The following is an 18,963-nucleotide window of genomic DNA, read 5'->3' on the forward strand; positions in this document are numbered from 1 at the left end:
ATTAAGCATAGTACCAGTTAGTTTTTTTCATCCTCTCCCTCCCATCCTCCAACAGGCCCCAGTGTGTGTTCCCCTCTGTGTCCACGTGTTCTCCTCATTTAGTTCCTACTTATTAGTGAGAACGTGTTGTATTTGTTTCTCTGTTCCTGCTTTAGTTTGCTAAGGGTAACAGCTCTGCAAAAGCCATGATCTCATTCCTTTTTATGGCAAACATGGTATTCCATGGTGTCTATGTACCACATTTTCTTTATCCAGTCTATCATTGATGGGTATTTAGTTGGATTCCATGTCTTTGCTATTGTGAATAGCACTGCAATGAACATATGCATGCATGTGTCTTTATAATAGAATGATTTCTGTTCCTTTGGGTATATACCCAGTAATGGGATATGCATCAGTACTTTGAAGAAGATTGCTTTGGCCTTTATTTAATCCATCAGTCAGTCAACAAATGTTTACTGAGCACAGGTTGTTAGCTGCCAGGCACTGAGGACACAGCAGAGCCCAGGACAGATCCCATGCCCTGAAGAATTTGGGATGTACTGTGGAGACGGCAGATGGGGGATCTATTCCATCACTACCTGCCTCATTTCTCTTACGCCTGGTCTAATTTCCTTCAAGTCAGGTACGTCCTAGAAATAGCTGGTTTGGTTTGCTCAGCAGAACCAAACTTGAACTCCTGATTTCAAAGCCCCTGGGGTGTGGTGAGGTCCCTTCAAGTGGCTCCCTCAGTTGCTGAACAATGACCTGTCTGTGGTTGCTGCTGATTTCACTGACTGTGTGGGATCACTTTTCAACAGAGAGACAGCTGTAACCTTAACCACACCTCACTGAGCCACAACAATATCTTTTTTGCCAAATTCTCCAACAAGAGGGGCTCTCTCCCACTTGTGTGTACTCCTGTGAAACTCATAAAGGTGGATGTGATTCATCATATTGCTAAGGCTTTTTCCAGAAATATCTTCATTCAATTTCTGTGAAAACAAATGAAGCAAGCTTTCTCTTTCAAAAACATGGGATACAGGCTTCAAAGCACTTAAAGGCAAACATCCCATCAGAATGAGGTTTTAACCATGTGAGATTCCATACTTCCCTTCACCCTATACAATCTATACTTTGCTCCAATGCTTTGAGACCTGGCACATGTTCCTCTATTCTCATTCAGGACCCTAGACTAACATACCCTGGAGATGACAAAGGCTTTCTACAAATGACACTATTGGTCTTTCCAGTTCTTGCCCACACAAGGAATAAATACCATTCTGGCCAGAGTAGTGCTCCTATAGATTGGGGGCCCGTCTGCACTCAGTTCTTTGAGCCATCCCTCTGGAGCCCGGACGGATGGCGACAAACCTGTCGCTGAGTCCCGGTGCCTGTTGATTACTCTCCAGTGCTTAGTGTGGTATTCTGGGCTGATGAGGGCACCACTCAGTGCCAAGACTGATCGTTTGGTCAACAGATGTCTAGGCCACCAAGATATCCTCACAGGGAGTCCTTTGGTCCCAAAACTTTGTGATGTTGTAGCTCTGGATAGCAGATAGATTGCTTAGGTGTGGTGACCCTGCCTTGAAATAAGAAGGCCGTCATGGGAAGTGAAGAGTGCAGAGGAGAGGATGGGGAGTGTGTTAGGCAATTGTTACATTGCTATAAAGAAATACCTGAGGCTGGGTAATTGACAAAGGAGGTTTATTTGGGTCATGGTTCTGTGGGGTGTACAGGAAGCATGGTGTTGGCATCTGCTTCTGGTGAGGGCCTCAGGAACCTTCCGATCGTGGTGGAAGGTGACAGGGAGCAGGTACATCACATGGTGAGAACGGGAGCAAGAGAAAGAGGAGAGGGCCTCAGACTCTTCTAAACAAACAGATCTCAGGTGAATTGGGCAAGAACTCACTTACCACTAAGAGGGGATGGTGCCAAACCATTCATGAGGGATTCGCCCCCATGGTCCAATCACCTCCCAGCAGGCCCCACCTCCAACATGGGGAATAATATTTTGCCATGTGATTTGGAGGGTAGAAACATCTAAACCATAAGAGGGAGAGAGAGTGGCCCTAGGTATCAACCAAGGAGGCCCCAGCCCAGGTACTTGGCCTGTGTCATGGCACTGCACCTGCTGACCACTGGGCCTATTTAAAACGTTAAATGTGATCCAAAGAGACTTTTGGTGGCCTTGTATCTGTCATGACATTTCAGCATGCTGCCATCTAGTGGGTGTGTCTGTGGATTGACTGACTAGTCAGAGGAATTTGGACCCTTGGATCATCTTCTTCTTGATCCAATTGAGCAGTCAACACTGGGAACTTTGAAATGAAATGTGATCTCCTTACTGGAAATTGTAGTAAAAGAAGGAAGTGGAGACAACAGTGGACTATCTATGATCCAGTCTTCCACCCAAGCTCCCTAGGAAGATACTTTCATGGGTGGGATGTAGGTGGCTGGCACATGATGTTAACAATCCCTTTGTGCTTGGCTTGATTGCTGCTGGAATATCAGTTTTTCCTTGCTTTCCCTATAGGGAAATCTGCTAAAGAAGTTGAGTTTCTTCATCAACATGTTCCCTGCAGTGGGTACCATTCCCAAAGGGCTCTGTTTTCTCATGGCGTCCACTTCACCTCCTCCTGTCCCTCCACTCCTATTGTGATCAGAGCAGAACCTCACTTTCACTAGCACCTCTTCCTGTTCAGTTAGAAAGTCTTTATGAGCCAGTGACCTGTTTATTAAAATGCAGTCAGAAGAGTAGTGATACAAAGCCTATTGATCCCACCTCATTTAACTTAGCGAATTAAATACTTAGGAATCCAGGGTGTATCTGGCTAGGTCAAGGTGACCAGAACAAGGTTATCTATGATTGATTATATGTTTTAAAATATTATCAATATCTAAGCTTAAACGTATTCAATGTGACTCAATTATCTTCCAACAGAAATAATAATCCAAATAATATTCTTCGTGAAATAACATGAACATGGACTAAAATTTGTCCTTCTCTCCCCTTGTACCTCCTAAAGTGAAATAATCTCAAACAGAAGTGGAAGTCATTGCCCATTAGTCCTATGGCGAAGGTACATTTATCTCCCATTAATCTCTGTGTCAGAACTGCCACCATGTCTGTGAAGTTGGCCTTCTGCCTCCACAGACGTTCTAAGCCTAAAACATTTCCACAGATGACCTGGCTTCAGCTTCATGGACCACATAATATCAGAAATCAGCCATCGTTTTGCCTCTCAATTTTGGAAAGCATTGTTCTACAGTGGAGGCTTACTTACATCCTTGGCTGTGCCTCAGAATCACTTGAGTTTAAAACTTGAGTTTAAACTTGAGTTTAAAAACTTAGGATGAGGTCAATTGTCTGTAGTCTTAACTCCAATGATTCGTTGTCAGAACAAACAGCCGACTGTCCTAGACCTTCCAAGTCTTGTCCCACATGTTCACTGCCTGTTGTGTACAGACCATTAGCCATATGGAATGGATCAATTCATACTCAAATGGTAACTCCAGAATAGCACCTCTTACTAAAAAAAAAGACAAATGTTCTATGTATTCCCAATAGAATTCACTTGTGATGACTCACCATAGTTCACTGACCAGAACACTCCCTTTGGAATCCATCACTCTTCCCCTTCTACTGGTCCTCCGCCACCCCTGGCACCACTGTTACCCTAACAGCTGGTCAATATTAAGCTGTCATCATATACATATAAGGAATTCAATAACTAGTGCTGGGCCCTGGGGGACTGGGGGGAGATTTGTGAGTCTGGGCTTGATTCCAGATACAACGCACATTTTGCGCAAGCCAGCTGCTGGAAGACCACAACTTCTGACTCTCCAAGGAAACAACAGATGCTATCTTCAAGGTCTTTACACCCCAAGCATTCTACTCATGCTCATCCTAGACTCAAGACTCCCTTCTCTACCTTGAACCCTTATGTATGTGTTAGAAGAGGTTCTGGGAACACAGTGGCATTAAAATCAACCACTGGGTCAAACAGCTAGGTGAAGAAATCCTTCTCCCACCTCAGAAATGTTCTGGGGAACATTAGGGCCTGCCCTGCATAAACCTGGGGGGAGCAAAATCCCTCTCCTGTTGGTGGGAGGTGGTGTCTGAATTCAGTGAGCCCCTTGTATAATTCATCCTACTAAAACCCAAAGGTGCAATTATCTTTAATAAAAGCTACTCACTGCAGCTATTTTCTTTGACTTGGAGAATGTTCCCAGACTCTGTGCCCACCCCCTGGTTCAAACCTTTGCGCTTAACCGTGGTTTCATTGGCTTCCAGCTGGTGGCCTCCCTCGCATCTGTATTTTCTCTCTCTCCCCCGAATCCTAGCCTGGGATTGCGTTCCTGTTCGGCTGTCCTACCGGGTTCTGATTTAAAGTTGCTCCTTCCTGTGTCTCCAGTGGTCAAGTGACTTTTTCCCCTAACATCCTTTCTGGCCTCCTGGAGTAAGACATCATGGCTCAGGCCTAGTACCCAAACTCTAATTTTTTGAGTAGGTCGAGGGGCTAGCCCCAAGGACTCAGTAAGAAAAGTTAATACCCCTTCCCGAATGTAGGGAAGGAAATGCAGAAGAACACTTAATCCCAGTGGGAGTCTTCCCTCCAATTCCCCAAGCTGTGACCACCAGTCCTGAGCTCTTTCTTAATTGCTGCATCATTTTAATTTATGATTTTTCGTCTTCTTTCATGTGATCAGATTGTTAGCTCTCTGATGGCAATAATGTGCTACCTAAACTTTGTTTCTTCGTAGTATCTAGTGTAACCTTTTACTTCAAATAGGGGATCAAATAATTATCAATACATATAGACGCTGTGAAATAGGCAAACAAATATCACTAGTGCCCTCTCTACGCAAAGATGGAGGTAAATGTGTTGGGTTCAGGGGTTTCTGTGATTTTAGGTACGATGTGCTGGTTGGGTAATCAGAGGCTTCTAGACGGAGTCAGTGGCAGGGAGGGACTGCTCAGCCCTCACAGGAGTGGGAGTGTATTAGTCCATTTTCACGCTGCTGATAAAGACATACCTGAGACTGGGTAATTTAGAGAAAAAGAGGTTTAATGGACTCACAGTTCCACATGGCTAGGAGGTCTCACAATCATGGCAGAAGGTGAAACACACATGTTACACGGCAGAAAGCAAGAGAGAGAATGAGAACCGAGTGAAAGGGGTTTCCCCTTATAAAACCATCAGATCTCATGAGACTTACTTACTACCATGAGAACAATATGGGGAAAACTGCCCCTATGGTTTCATTATCTCCTGCCGGGTCCCTCCCATCACATGTGCAAATTATGGGAGCTATGACTCAGATAAGACTTGAGTGGGGACACAGCTAAAGGATATCAGGGAGAGCATCTGACAAATGCAATGGAAGGATTTCTCGAGAATGACTGAGTTCATATCCCAAATGAGAACCATATGCAATTTCCTATAGATTTTTCCAGATCTCCCCCTCAAAGCAATAAGGGGCATCTGCTGGATGGCTGTAATCATGTTCAGTTCTTCCTCATTCGTGAACCTGTGAGGGCATTCACCGGAGTGGGCTCAGACTCTTGCATGTAATCTTTTTCCAGGCCCTGGGGTTTGTTCTGCACCAGTTGTGCTGTGACATCTTTTATTTTCCCCCATCAAAGTCCACATGACTAAGCACAGAAAGGAAGTGGTCTTTTCTGATGTAATTGCTTTTAGCACAGCCTGTAAGTCATGAATCTTTACCTGTTGATTTTTAGGAAAAGATTTTTTTTTCCCCAGCGTGTTATGCAAAATGCTGGCTATATTCTCTTCAAGTGAATGTTGCATCTCTCTCTTTCTCTACCTAGATGAACTTCTGCTTGGGTTCTCTTTGCAAGCTTTATTCTCTGTGGGCAAGAAGGATCTCTTTGCCCAGTGAACATACTGTGTGCAGTTGTTTTACACAGCTCTGGTGGGTGCAGCTGCTGCTTGCTTGCAGTCTGAGTTGAAAATGGATTTTCCTCTATGCTGCTGTGACACTCCCTGTGGCTGGGAATGAAACAGTTCGAAGTATTCTCACCATCCACTCACTTGGGCTATGTGGCAGGCCTGCAGGAGGCGTGGTTAACAGGAGGATGAAGAGAAGGAGAGTTGCTACTCCTGTTTGTAATTGGAGACTAAGGTTGTTTGATGATGAGGGTAAAGAGTACATAAGAAGTATCTCTACAACCCATAATCAATTCGATGTGATCAAAACAATAAATATAATGTAATCATTGCAGAGCCAGTAATCGTTTCTGAAGACAGGGTAGCAGGTGGAAGAGAATGTAGGAGGAGGTAGAAAGCAGGAAAGTTGGTGAGGAATTCACTGGGGCAGCTGGGTCTTATGGCGGCATAATGTAACAGGAAGGAAATACCTGGGAATGAAAGGAATGAGAGAGGAAAGATTAAGTACCTGGAACCTCAAAAGGATCTTTTATTTTTTTGAGATAAGGTCTCACTCTGTCACCCAGGCTTGAGTGCAGTGGTATGTTCATGGCTCACTACAGCCTCAACCTCCTGGACTCAAGCAATCTTCCCACCTTAGCTTCCGAGTAGCTGGGACTACAATGGTGCGACACCATGCCCCACAAATTTTTTTTTTTTTTTTTTGTCTTTTTTTTTAGTAGAGATGGGGTCCTGCTATATGGCCTAGGCTGGTCTCAAACTCATGGGCTCAAGCAATTCTCCTGATTTGACCTCCCAGTAGTGCTAGGTTTTCAGGCATGAGCCACCATGCCTGGCTGACCCTCAAAAGAACCTTGACACCACCGCCAACACTCAGAAACTCTGAGAAGCTGGAGGCTGGCTCTGAGTTAATGAGCTGAGTTTGTGAGGCTTTTTGACAAGAGGTCAACTGCTATGCTCACGGACTCATGCGTTGCTCGGTCTTTGGTTCTTGAGGTTGGCCTGAGCCCCAGCCTGTCCCTGTGGGTACAGGTTTTATGGACTGATCAATCCGTGTGACTGCTTATTTTCCTTCAAACTTTCTACCACCAGTTCATGGAGAACTCTGCTTGCTGCCAGCCTGTATGTATCTTCAGGGACTTGTGTGACTTACTTTCTCCTGCAGTGCTATTATCAGAAGATTGTATCTTCTTTAGGTGATTTTTCCCAAATCAGAGGTCTTGGGTTCTGAATAGGGCTGAGCTACATCTGTTCTCATGAAGTTCTGGACAGCAGCTGCTTGTGTGTGTGTGTGTGTGTGTGTGTGTGTGTGTGCACGCGTAGCTTAGCTCTAAGAGGTAGGTTATGAGAGCCTGTCTTATATTTTTTTCTTTTGGTGTTACAAGTTTTTTTTGAGATTGAGTTTTGCTCTTGTTGTCCAGGCTGGAGTACAATGGCTTGATCTAGGCTCACTGCAAGCTCCGCCTCCCAGGTTCAATCGATTCTCCTGCCTCAGCCTCCAGAGTTGCTGGGATTACAGGTGGGTGCCACCACGCCCGGCTAATTTTTGTATTTTTAGCAGAGACAGGGTTTCGCTAGGTTGGTCAGGCTGGTCTCCAACTCCTGACCTCAGGTGATCCGCCCGCCTCGGCCTCCCTAAGTGCTGGGATTACAGGAGTGAGCCACAGCGCCCAGCCAATACGTTATTTCTTTTCACAGCTGAGACATTCTGGGGCTCATGTGGAAGCATTCAAAAATACAGTCCCTGGAAAGACTTCAGCCAAGCCACTAACAGCTTGCTGGCACTAAATAAGGAACTGAGAGACGATCTCAGTGGTACTGTGAACGTTTGTGTGGACTGAGAAGGTTTCCTAGTCACAGGACAAGGCTGCCTGCCCTTTAGTTTGTCCTCCCCACCACATCTGTCCTGCACACAGCTGGCAGCTCTCGTGAGCTGTGTCCTGAAAGAATAACCAAACATCCTTTGTTTCTTACCAAAGTTCTTCGGCAACTCCCCTTCTTCCCCGACCCCTCCCAGTTCAACGTGTATATTTAAATCAAGAACGGTTCATATTGTAAGTGAAATACATAAAAAGTTTTAAAATCTCCATTTAAGTATAAATTGCATCTGTCATTATGCTACCAACTTGCTACCGTAATCATATAATCTTGGCAGCCAATGGACAAATTTGAAACATGTCAGTAAGTCTTTGAAGTTGTGACATCACACATGTAATTGTACTGAACGGATCAGATTCACAGAGAATCTCCCATTTTTTACTGACAGCACCAAAAACATACGCTAATACAATGGCGTGAGTCGCCATTCATTAAACAACTTGTATTGTATTTCCAATGACAACTGTCAAGGCATGAAAGTGCAAAACATAAACCCAGGGAGAACTTCTGGAGTGCTGGCAAATTAAGACCCTGTCATGTCTTGAGGGGCAGAAGATTTTATCATATTGGCTGCTTTGCTAATATAATAGCTAATTATGTTAATATAATATATATAATATACAATAATAGTCAATATTTGGGAAGATTTTCTACACGTTAGTATTTGCAAAACTGTATTCCTTTTTTTTTTTTTTTTTTTGAGACAATGTTTTGTTCTTGTTGCCCAGGCTGGAGGGCAATGGTGCGATCTTGGCTCACTGCAACCTCTGCCTCCTGGATTCAAGCGATTCTTCTCCCTCAGCCTCCCCAGTAGCTGGGATTACAGGCATGTGCCACTGTGCCTGGCTAATTTTGTATTTTTAGTAGAGACACAGTTTCTCCATGTTGGTCAGGCGGGTCTCAAACTCTTGACCTCAGGTGATCTGCCTGCCTCGGCCTCCCGAAGTGCTGGGATTATAGGTGTGAGCCACCATGCCCAGCCTAGAACTATCATTTTCAGGGGAAGGGAATGTGGGTGTATTAGTCCGTTCTCACACTGCTATAAAGAAATACCCAAGACTGGGTATTTGGAATACGCCTGGCCATATTCCATTTTTTAAGGTCCAGTTGAGAGAAATGTATTTTTATTATCATAAAATCAACATAAATATTTATGGAAAAATTAGAATATACAACTAAGCATAAAAAATAAAACAAATCAGCCAGGTACGGTGGGTCACACCTGTAATCCCAGCACTTTGGGAGGCTGAGGCGGGTGGATCACGAGGCCAGGAGACCAAAATACAGTGAAACCCCATCTCTACTAAAAATACAAAAAATTTGCCAGGCGTGGTGGCATGTGCCTGTAGTCCCAGCTACTGGGGAGGCTGAGGTAGGAGAATTGCTTGAATCCCGGAGGCGGAGGTTGTACTGAGCTGAGGCTGTGCCACTGCACTCCAGCCTGGGTGACAGAGCAAGACTCCGTCTCAAAAAAACAAACAAACAAACAAAAAAACCAATAACTCTTCTTTCCCAGAATTAAATACTATTAAAGCCTTGGTGTACATTTTGCCACGTCCTTGGCTGGGTATGTGTGTTGTGGAGTGACCGACTGTGGCAGCTTGCCTGGCACTGAGGAATGTCCTGGGTTACTGGGCTTTCAAATCTAAAACTGGACAGCGTTGGGTAAACTGGGAGAACTGGGTCATATAGACAGACTCATGTGCATGCACAGATTTACCCACACCATAGTAAGTGAAATTATTTTATTGAGGACTCAGGGGCAGGGCCAAGCAACACTAAGCTTTTTCGATGTTTCTATGCATTATTAGTATTCTCAGTTTTCAAGAGGGAAACCAGCTGCACTCATACCTGTAGTCCTAGGACTTTGGGAGGCCAAGTCTTCAATTGCTTGAGGCCGGGAGTTGAAGACCAGCTTGGGTAACGTAGTGAGACCCAGTTTCTACAAAGAATGATCTGGGTGTGGTGGTACACACCTGTAGTCCCAGTTACTCAAGAGGCTGAGGCAGGAGGATCACTTGAGCCCGGCGTTTTGAGGCTGTAGTGAGCCATGATTGCACCACTGCATTCCAGCCTGGGTGACAGAGCAAGCCCTTGTCTCTTAAGGAAAAATAAAAAAGGAGGGAAGCCAAGGCTTAGAATGGTGTTTTTATTTTTTAAAAAATTTATTTATTTATTTTGAGAGAGAGTCTGGCTCTGTCGCCCAGGATGGAGTGCAGTGTCCTGATCTCGGCTCACTGCAACCTCTGCCTCCTGGGTTCAAGCGATTCTCCTGCCTCAGCCTCCCAAGTAGCTGGGATTACAGGCGCCCACTACCATCCCCAGCTAATTTTTGTATTTTTAGTAGAGATGGGTTTTCACCCTGTGTTGGCCAGGCTGGTCTTGAACTCCTGGCTTCAGGTGATCCACCCGCCTCAGCCTCCCAAAGTGTTGGGATTACAAGCATGAGCCACTGCACCCGGCCAGAATGGTGTTTTTAAATTAGTGAATGTCCTGTTAAAATGTTAACTTTATTTTCCTGTTGGGGTAGAGTAGTGATGTAAACTCTTAGACACATACATGCATGTTTTTTCCTAGTTTGTCATTTAAAAAAAATGTTAGTTGGGGTTTTCTATATACAGACATTATATCATTTATGTGTTAGTGCTATCATTTTCCTATTTTTTTTTTTTTTTTTTTTTTTTTTTGAGACAGAGTCCCACTCTGTTGCCACAAGCTGGAGTGCAGTGGCGCGATCTTGGCTCACTGCAGCCTCCGACTCCTGGGTTCAAGTGATTCTCCTGCCTTAGTCTCCTGAGTAGCTGGGACTACAGATGTGTACCACCACCCCCGGCTAATTTGTTTTTTGTATTTTTAGTAGAGACGGGGTTTCACCATGTTGGCCAGGATGGTCTTGATCTCCTGACCTTGTGATCCACCCACCTTGGCCTCCCAAAGTGCTGGGATTACAGGCGTGATATCATTTTCCTATTTTATGTGATGCTTTAGAAAGTCTTATTGCCTAAGGCCATATAAAAAGTGACTTGTAACTTTTTATCAGAATCCTTACGGTCACATGCATTTGGGATATACTTTAGTATAAGATACAAGGTAGGGATTTAACTAAGTTTTTTTCTCATGGGTACAGGTTGACAAATAATCCATCTTTTCCCTTTGATTTAAAATTCACATATTTAACACATGCACACACAGACATGTGTATACACATGTCCACATACATGAACACATTTTTATACCTTCTGTTCTGCTCCATCAGTCTATTTCAGAACCTGTATCATACTATGCTAATTATTATAGCCCGAGGATAAGGACAGGATAGGAAGAAGAAGTATTACTTGGCCAGGCGCAGTGGCTCACGCCTGTAATCCCAGTAATTTGGGAGGCCGAGGCAGGCAGATCACCTGAGGTCAGGAGTTCAAGACCAGCCTGGCCAACATGGCAAAACCCCGTCTCTACTAAAAATACAAAAATTAGCTGGGTGTGGTGACAGACACCTGTAATCCCAGCTATTTGAGAGGCTGAGGCAGAGAGAATCACTTGAACCCAGGAGGTGGAGGTTGCAGTGAGCCAATATCGTGCCACTGTACTCCAGCCTGGGCAACAAAGTGAGGCTTCATTAAAAAATATATATATATATTACTTAACCCTAGGAAATTTGAGGGTAAAGATGAACCTGTAGGTAACAATTTAGCCATGAAAGATTTCCTCCAAATCAACCCTACCTTATGTGTCTGGGGATGTTCCATGGGGGAAACAGTCTGTGTTTCAAAGTCATGTCTTGATGATGCTGATGTTTTGCAGTTCCCATAGAGACAGGCCTTGGAGACCTACAATAAGATTTAACTTTGTAAAGCTCATAAAGCCTTTTGTCTGTTTTTTGCTGCATAGCACCACACAGGGAGGGAACAGTGTTTTTTCATGTGGAAGGTTTGGAACTCTTCTGTTTTTTTCCCTTAGATTCCTTCTCTTTTCTGGCTACACAAGAACTTTTGAAGAGATAATGAGGACAGTGATACAAAACTGCAGAAAGCAAGTAGCTGCAATTTTAAGGGTATCGCAAAATCTGAGATTCTGGTCCTCTTCTCGAGTGGCTTAATGGAGTATTCTGAGTATTCTTTTTTCATCTTTAGTTTTCCTTTTCATCCTTACTATGGTATCGACAATTATTAAAGATAGAAATGAAAATATCAGTGACGCTGCTTAGTTGTAGCAATAGATGGTTTCCTTGTTTAGTGGTGCTCATAAGAACCTAAAGCTGTTTTCTTTCTATTTGCTCGGTAAATGTAATTGAAGCTATTTCATGTTTTTTTTTTTTTTTTTTTTTTTTTTTTTTTTTGTGAAGGTGCTGAGCAAAGAGACAAGTGATTTCTCATTTTGCTATAATTTCTTAGTGATAGCAAATTGATGTCTTATCAAAAACATGCCTGGCTTGTTTGCAGTTTGCTTTGGCTATTGAACTAATAATAGTAGTTTGAAAAGTTTATCAGGTTTTGATAAACATGACAGTTGTTCTGTGTTCAAGTCTTTGAGAGTGGGTAGAGTTTTTTGTTTTTTTTCACTTACATGTAGTGATACAGTCTACAAGCAAAGGCATCTGAAAATAGCCTAAAAGACAAACAGCTGCGATTCAGGCTTTGTTGGAGCTTATAATCCAATGCCATGCATCCTAAAAAAATTTAGTTCATAAAGACTGCATTAAACAAATGAGGTTTAAAAGTCAAATATCAGTGAAAGATATAAAACATACATCAGTTTAGACAGTCAGTGCACAATAATAAAAAGAGGCAGGAACTTTCTTAATAAAATAGTGGAATGTGCCATTTATTCTAAAAGTGTGTGGCAAAACTGTGATAGGAGACGTTCCAGAAGCCTCCGTTGCTCACTTTTCCATTTCTTTTTCGTGTCCGCTTTCAAACATTTGGAAATTTCTTCTATTTGCACAGTCAGTAATTCATTCAACAAAGAGTGTTCAAGTGCCTGGGCTGTGCCAGACACTAGGTGCTGGGGACATAGCAGCGGGTAGATCATAGCCTCTGCCCTCATGAGACTTACATTCTAGGGAGGAGAGACACACAATAAAATAATGAACCATTCAAGGCAGAAAATGCCAAATAGTAAAAAGTGCCATGGAGGAAAATAATACAAGGTAAAGGGGATAGCGAATGCCTGACCAGTAGTTGTGGGTGGCAGTGGGGGGGTGGGGGAAGGGGGGCATGCTGTTGATATTTTATTGAAAGTAGACAAGAAGGCATTGTGTAAAGAGCTGGAGAAAATGAGGGTGTGACTGACATGGGTGTCCTGAGGAGGAACATTTCAGACAGGAAGACCAAGAAGCGCAAAGGCCATGCCTGGCGAATTCCTGGAGGAGCAAGTTGGGGATGTGAGTGGGGCTCAGGCAGAGCTGGGAGGGGAGAGGAGGCTGGTAGGAACGATCTGAGATGGGACTGCACCGTTGTGGGTGCTTTTTGGCCATGAGAGGATGTTGTTGGTTTTTCTCTGAATGAGAAGGGAAGCCTTTGGGGGATTTTGAGTGGGGACATGGCCTTGGCTCAAGTTATTGAGCCCATGGCTGGGCTCCGTTATTGAGCATAGACCCTAGGTACTCAAAGGAGTGTGGGATGCAGGGGTCTCATTACAAAGCTACTGCAATAAATGAGGAAGAGGAGAGGGCTGGATGGTGGAGATGGGGAGAAGTGATTAGCATCTCCATGCACTTTGAAGACACAGCCAAAGGTATTTGCTGATGGACTGGATGAGGGATGAGAGACAATAGGAATGAAGATGATGCCATGGTTTGTGGCTGGGCAACTGGAAAAGTGGAGTTGAGCTAACAAATAATAGCAACCATCCTTATCTTACTGACGGCTCTAGCTTTGGTTCTGGGTCTCTTTCCTTTTGTCTTAGGCCCTACTTCTCTGCTCATCTCACTTTTTAAAAACATTAATGAAATTTCATTTTTATAGCAGTTCATAGCAAAATTGAGGAGAAAGTACAGAGAGTTCCCATATACCCTCTGTCCCCACCCACATATAACCTCCCCTACTAATGGACATCCCCCCGCTGGGTGGCACATGTATTACCACTGACGAACCTGCCTTGATACATCATTGTTCCCCAACGTCCAGAGTTGACATTAGGGTTCACTCTGTGCTGTGCATTCTATGGATTCAGACAAATGTATTATGACACATATATACCACGGTAGCATCATACAGAATAATTCTACTGCCCTAAAAATCCTCTGTGTACCTAGTCATCCTTCCCCCCAAACCTATCTCCTGGCAACCCCTGATCTTTTTCATGTATACAGAGTTTTGCCTTGTCAAGAATGTAAATTTCCTCCACGTCTTTTCATGGCTTGATACTTAATTTGTTTTTAGCAGTGAATGATTGTCTGTACCTACCAGAGTTCATTTATCCATCGTCTGTATTTACCAGAGTTCATTTATCCATTTACTCACTGAAAGAAATCTTGATTGCTTCCAAGTTTTGCCAATTATAAATTAAGCATAAACAGACATCTTCCTGTGGGTTTTTGTGTAGACCTAAGTTTTCATTTCATTTGGGTAAATACTAAGAAGCACGATTATTGGGGTGTATAATAAAAGTAGGTTTAGTTTTGTAAAAAACTACCAAACTGTCTTCCAGAGGGTTTGTACCATTTTGCATAACCACCAGGAATGCATGAGAGTTCCTGTTTGCTTCACAGCCTTGTCAGCATTTGATGTCAATGTTTTGGATTTGGTCCATTCTACTAGGTATATATTGGTATCTTCTTAATTGATTTCAGTTTCAAGACTTTCAGTTTTCCAAGCCTTCCTTTAAAAAATTAGTTGGCGCTTTCCAAGCCCTTGTCCTTCTGGATCAGTAGGGTCTTTGAAATATCCTCAGTTATTTTAAAGTCTCAGATTAAACAAACCAACAAACAAGGCCCTGCAATGGGCACTGCTAGTGGATGACGTCATCTGAGACTCAGTGCCTGTATTTACACAGCTTCAGTCCACCTTGGCCTCTCCCTGCTCTGGTCATTGGTCTCTGTGAATGGCCCTATGTCTCTCCTTCATTCTGCTAATTTCTGAAGAGGAATACCCCCCTTTCCATGACTTGCTGTTCCTGTTCTATGCTTAGCCTGTTAGTGTGCATGAACATTGAACCATCACATTTAGGCTAAGTTTCCAATTTGCATCTGCAGTTCTAACCTTTCATCTAACTTTTATCCCTGTATTTCTAGGTACCTGGGGAGTCCTCCCATCTTGAAAATCTTGCTATTCTTTCTCTTGCTGTCTCTCAAATCCTGTGTGTTTTTTTCTCTCCCTCAGTGCCTCTCACTTTCTCTCTCTCTCTCTTTAGGCTCTGCGGTTACCAGTCTTGTAAGATTACCCTCTTTTCCTCACCTCCCACCTTAAGCCCATCAGCAAGTCTCATTGGCTCTTCTATCAAAGTTTATCTACCAGTTGGACAGTGCTCTGTTCCTATGCTGCCAGCCCATAATCCAGGCCAACAGCTCTTACTGAAGTCCTGCAGTAGCATTCTAACTTACTTCTTGGGTCCACTTTTGGTGCTTTATATTACATCCCCCACAGAGCAGTCAGAGTGATCTTTTAAATCAGATCCTAACACATTCATGTTTCATGTTCTCCTGTGGCGCCTCTAACTATGGGAATGAAATCCAAACTTCTCACCGTAGCCTAAAACTCTGATATCAACAGACCTCTGCCTGCCATCCCCAAACTGGTCTCCTACCTTGTCTCCTTCATTTCCAACTTGCTTTATTTTGAGCTGATCATTTGCCCTATTAATAAAACAGGGTCAAATTTAATAGACTATAATATAAAGATGGGAACAAATTATAGTTTTCCTTATTGTTTTTACTTGAACGTACATAACTCTCGAGCCTCCATTCTCATAGATGCCAGAAAGACACTTACATTTGACAAGTAAAGATAATGGTCTTTTTCTCTTTAAAATAGTCCCTTCCAGATACATTGATTCAGTTAATAAACTTCAAATTCCCTGTCAGGGTCTTTCCTCCCACTCATACTTCCCACAGTGTCACCTGAATGAAAACAGAAGTTCATGAATTTCTGGGGAGCTGAGACGCCCTCTCCTTCCTGGTCACTCTGTACCCTGCGCAGGGACCTTCTCAAGTGTGTTAGGTCTTGTGTGGCACCCTCCTGGTGCCCTCGGGGGAATTCTGTCCTCCTGAACTCTGAGATGTCTTTGGGCTGACCCCAGACCTCCTCAGGCCATTGGTACCCTCAGCACTTTGATTTGAGGGTCTGTTGAGGGAAGCAGGGTAGTTAAATAAGCAGTGAGTACACAGCATAAGAAACGCTACGATGGAGGAAATACTCAGTGTCAGGAAGCATCATTTCTATGAAAATAAAAACTTTATTTCCAACTTTCAAACATGCAAACCTAATTCACAGCCTAGAGCCTTTCTACTTGCTGTTCTTTCTACCTGGAATGCCTCCCCGTGAGATGCTTCCTTAGTGAGTTCATTCATATCCCCGTCTCGGGCTTTCCCTGACCTCCCCAGGTCATGCAGTTACCACCTCCCCTTCAGTCCCATTCACTGTCGTATTTCCAACTTTTATTTTCTTGATAGCATTTATATGTTATGAGAAATTACTTTGTTTGCTTAGATGGTTGCAGTATGCCTCTTTCTAGTGGAACATGAGCTGCCTGAAGGCGGAAACCTTGTCTTATTTGCCCCTGGAGCCTAGAGCTTAGAATTGTGTCTGGCACTTAGTGTTAGCTAATAAAACATCTGTTGAATGAATAACTATATTTGAAACTGAATGTGCCCCTCAAATAACTTATCTTCCTACTCCTTCTGATTCCAGATGATTTTTTTTCCTCTAATTCCATTTTCAACCCCTGAAATAAAAAAGTTGAAATCATCTTTATGTCCTCCTTCTCTTTGTACCCCATATCCAATGAAACCCTCAAACTCCGTCCTGTTGATTTTTCTTTCCTGTGCTTTTTCATCTTCCTTCTTCCCTTCCCTAGTCAGGGGCCTCATCATTAATTTATTTTTCCATCTTTGGTCTTTCTTTTCCTAACAATCTGATGAGTGATGCCAGACTGACGTTTCTAAGCAATTGTTTTCAAATTTTTTTTTTTTCTTTTTTTTTGAGACGGAGTTTCGCTCTTGTTGCCCAGGCTGGAGTGCAATGGTGTGATCTCAGCTCAACACAACCTCTGCCTCCCAGGTTCAAGCGATTTTCCTGCCTTAGCCTCCCTAGTAGCTGGGATTACAGGCATGTGCCACCACTCCCTGCTAATTTTGTATTTTTAGTAGAAGGGGGGTTTCTCCATGTTGGTCAGGCTGATCTCGAACTCCCAACCTCAGGTGATCCGCCCGCCTTGGCCTCCCAAAGTGCTGGGATTACAGACATGAGCCACTGTGCCCGGTCTTGTTTTCAAATTTTATGCCCAAATAGCATCCAGTCCTTTTAGGAATTAGAAGCATGTGCAAAAATATCACTTGCTACAGCTGATATAAAGAAGCAGCATCAGGATTTGAATGTGATTAGCTATTAGGGTCACTAATCAACTGTGAGGCATTATGTACATATTTTGTAGTTGAAACCAGTATCCTTGAATTTCTTCCAGAAACCACCAATTTAAACTAGAACTAGTAGATGATGTGTCCCTGGTTACCTGGTGGTATTTAATTCTGACATAATGATTGCATGAGATCATATTAAATACTTACAGAAGAAATTTTGAGGGTGAAACCTGGTTTCATTGTCTGTTGTACTGGAGGCTCATGGTATCGACTCTAATTGCCAGTTTCAGTGAGTGAGGTGGAAGTTTGACTTTTTAACTTAGGGAACGGTGAAAACACCCAGCATCACTGGTTGGCTGTAAGTGTCCTTTTGACCACACAGTTTCCTTTTTGCTATTTATTTGCTCTCCAAACAACCTGTAATTTGGTCTGTTACTGCCCCTTACCCACTGTGAAGACCTGTCACGTGCACATTGATGGTACTGAGTTTTGCTCTTGGCATATTTACTTTTTCTTTCTTTTCTTTCTTTTCCCTGCCTCCCTCCCTCCCTCCCTCCCTCCTTTCTTCCTTTTTTTCTTTCTCTGTCTCTCTTTCTCTTCTCTTCTCTCTTCTTTTTCTTCTCTTTTCCTGTTGGTTTCTTCTTTCTTCTCATTTCTTTTCTTTTCCTTCCCTTTCCCTTCCCTTTCTTTTCTTCAGAGTGTTGCTGTGTCACCCAGACTGTGTCACGATCTTGGCTCACTGCAACCTCTGCCTCCCAGGTTCAAGTGATTCTCCTACCTCAGCCTCCTGAGTAGCTGGGACTACAGGTGCACACCACCACACCTGGCTAATTTTTGTATTTTTAGTAGAGATGGCGTTTCACCATGTTGGCCAGGCTGGTCTCAAACTTCTGGCCTCAAGTGATCTGCCCACCTCGGCCCCCGAAAGTGCTGGGATTACAGGTGTGAGTCAACATGGCCAGCCCAGATTTTGGCATATTTTCTAAGAAAAATCAAGAAATTGATACTATCTTTTACAAATCTGGCTTTTGCAAAGTTGTCTGTGTGAAAGGATCTACTGATTAGTTCACAGTCGGGTAAAGAGATAAGTTTGAGATTTTGGATATTGAATCTGTCTTTGGTGCAGATGCTCCCCGAGATGGCCTGTGTGTGATTTTGGTGGCCCCTAGTGACCCGTACTCCCCGGTGCTCATGTCCTGGCGTGGTCACCTTCCTCACTGACTCCGAGCTCGGCCATGCGTCTAATGTTGGCCAACGGAACATCATCAAACATGATACAAGTGAAAGTGCGCTTGGCTGTTACACTTTGGGACTTGTCCTCTTGGATCACTCCCTTCTAGAATCCAGCTTCTGTACTGTGGGGAAGTCCATGTGAAGAAGAACTGAGAACTCTGCATGCAACCCCAGCTGAACTCCCAGTCAGTAGCCAGGGCCAGCTGTCAGCTGTGCAAACAAGGCCATCTGGAACTTTCTACCATCAAAGGGATCCAGCCTTGACAAAGACTTCTCCATTCTCAAAGTATCATTGATGTTTATACCATAATTTCAATTATAGTATAACCAATAATGATAACAGGCACAATAGCAAACCTGAATGCAGCATTTGCTATACCCCAAGCACACAGATAACTTGTTGATTGTGTGATTGCAACTCTGGTGGTAAAAATATTAAGTTGT

This window comes from Symphalangus syndactylus, chromosome 10 (assembly GCF_028878055.3).
Source record: "Symphalangus syndactylus isolate Jambi chromosome 10, NHGRI_mSymSyn1-v2.1_pri, whole genome shotgun sequence".
Taxonomy (NCBI): Eukaryota; Metazoa; Chordata; class Mammalia; order Primates; family Hylobatidae; genus Symphalangus; species Symphalangus syndactylus.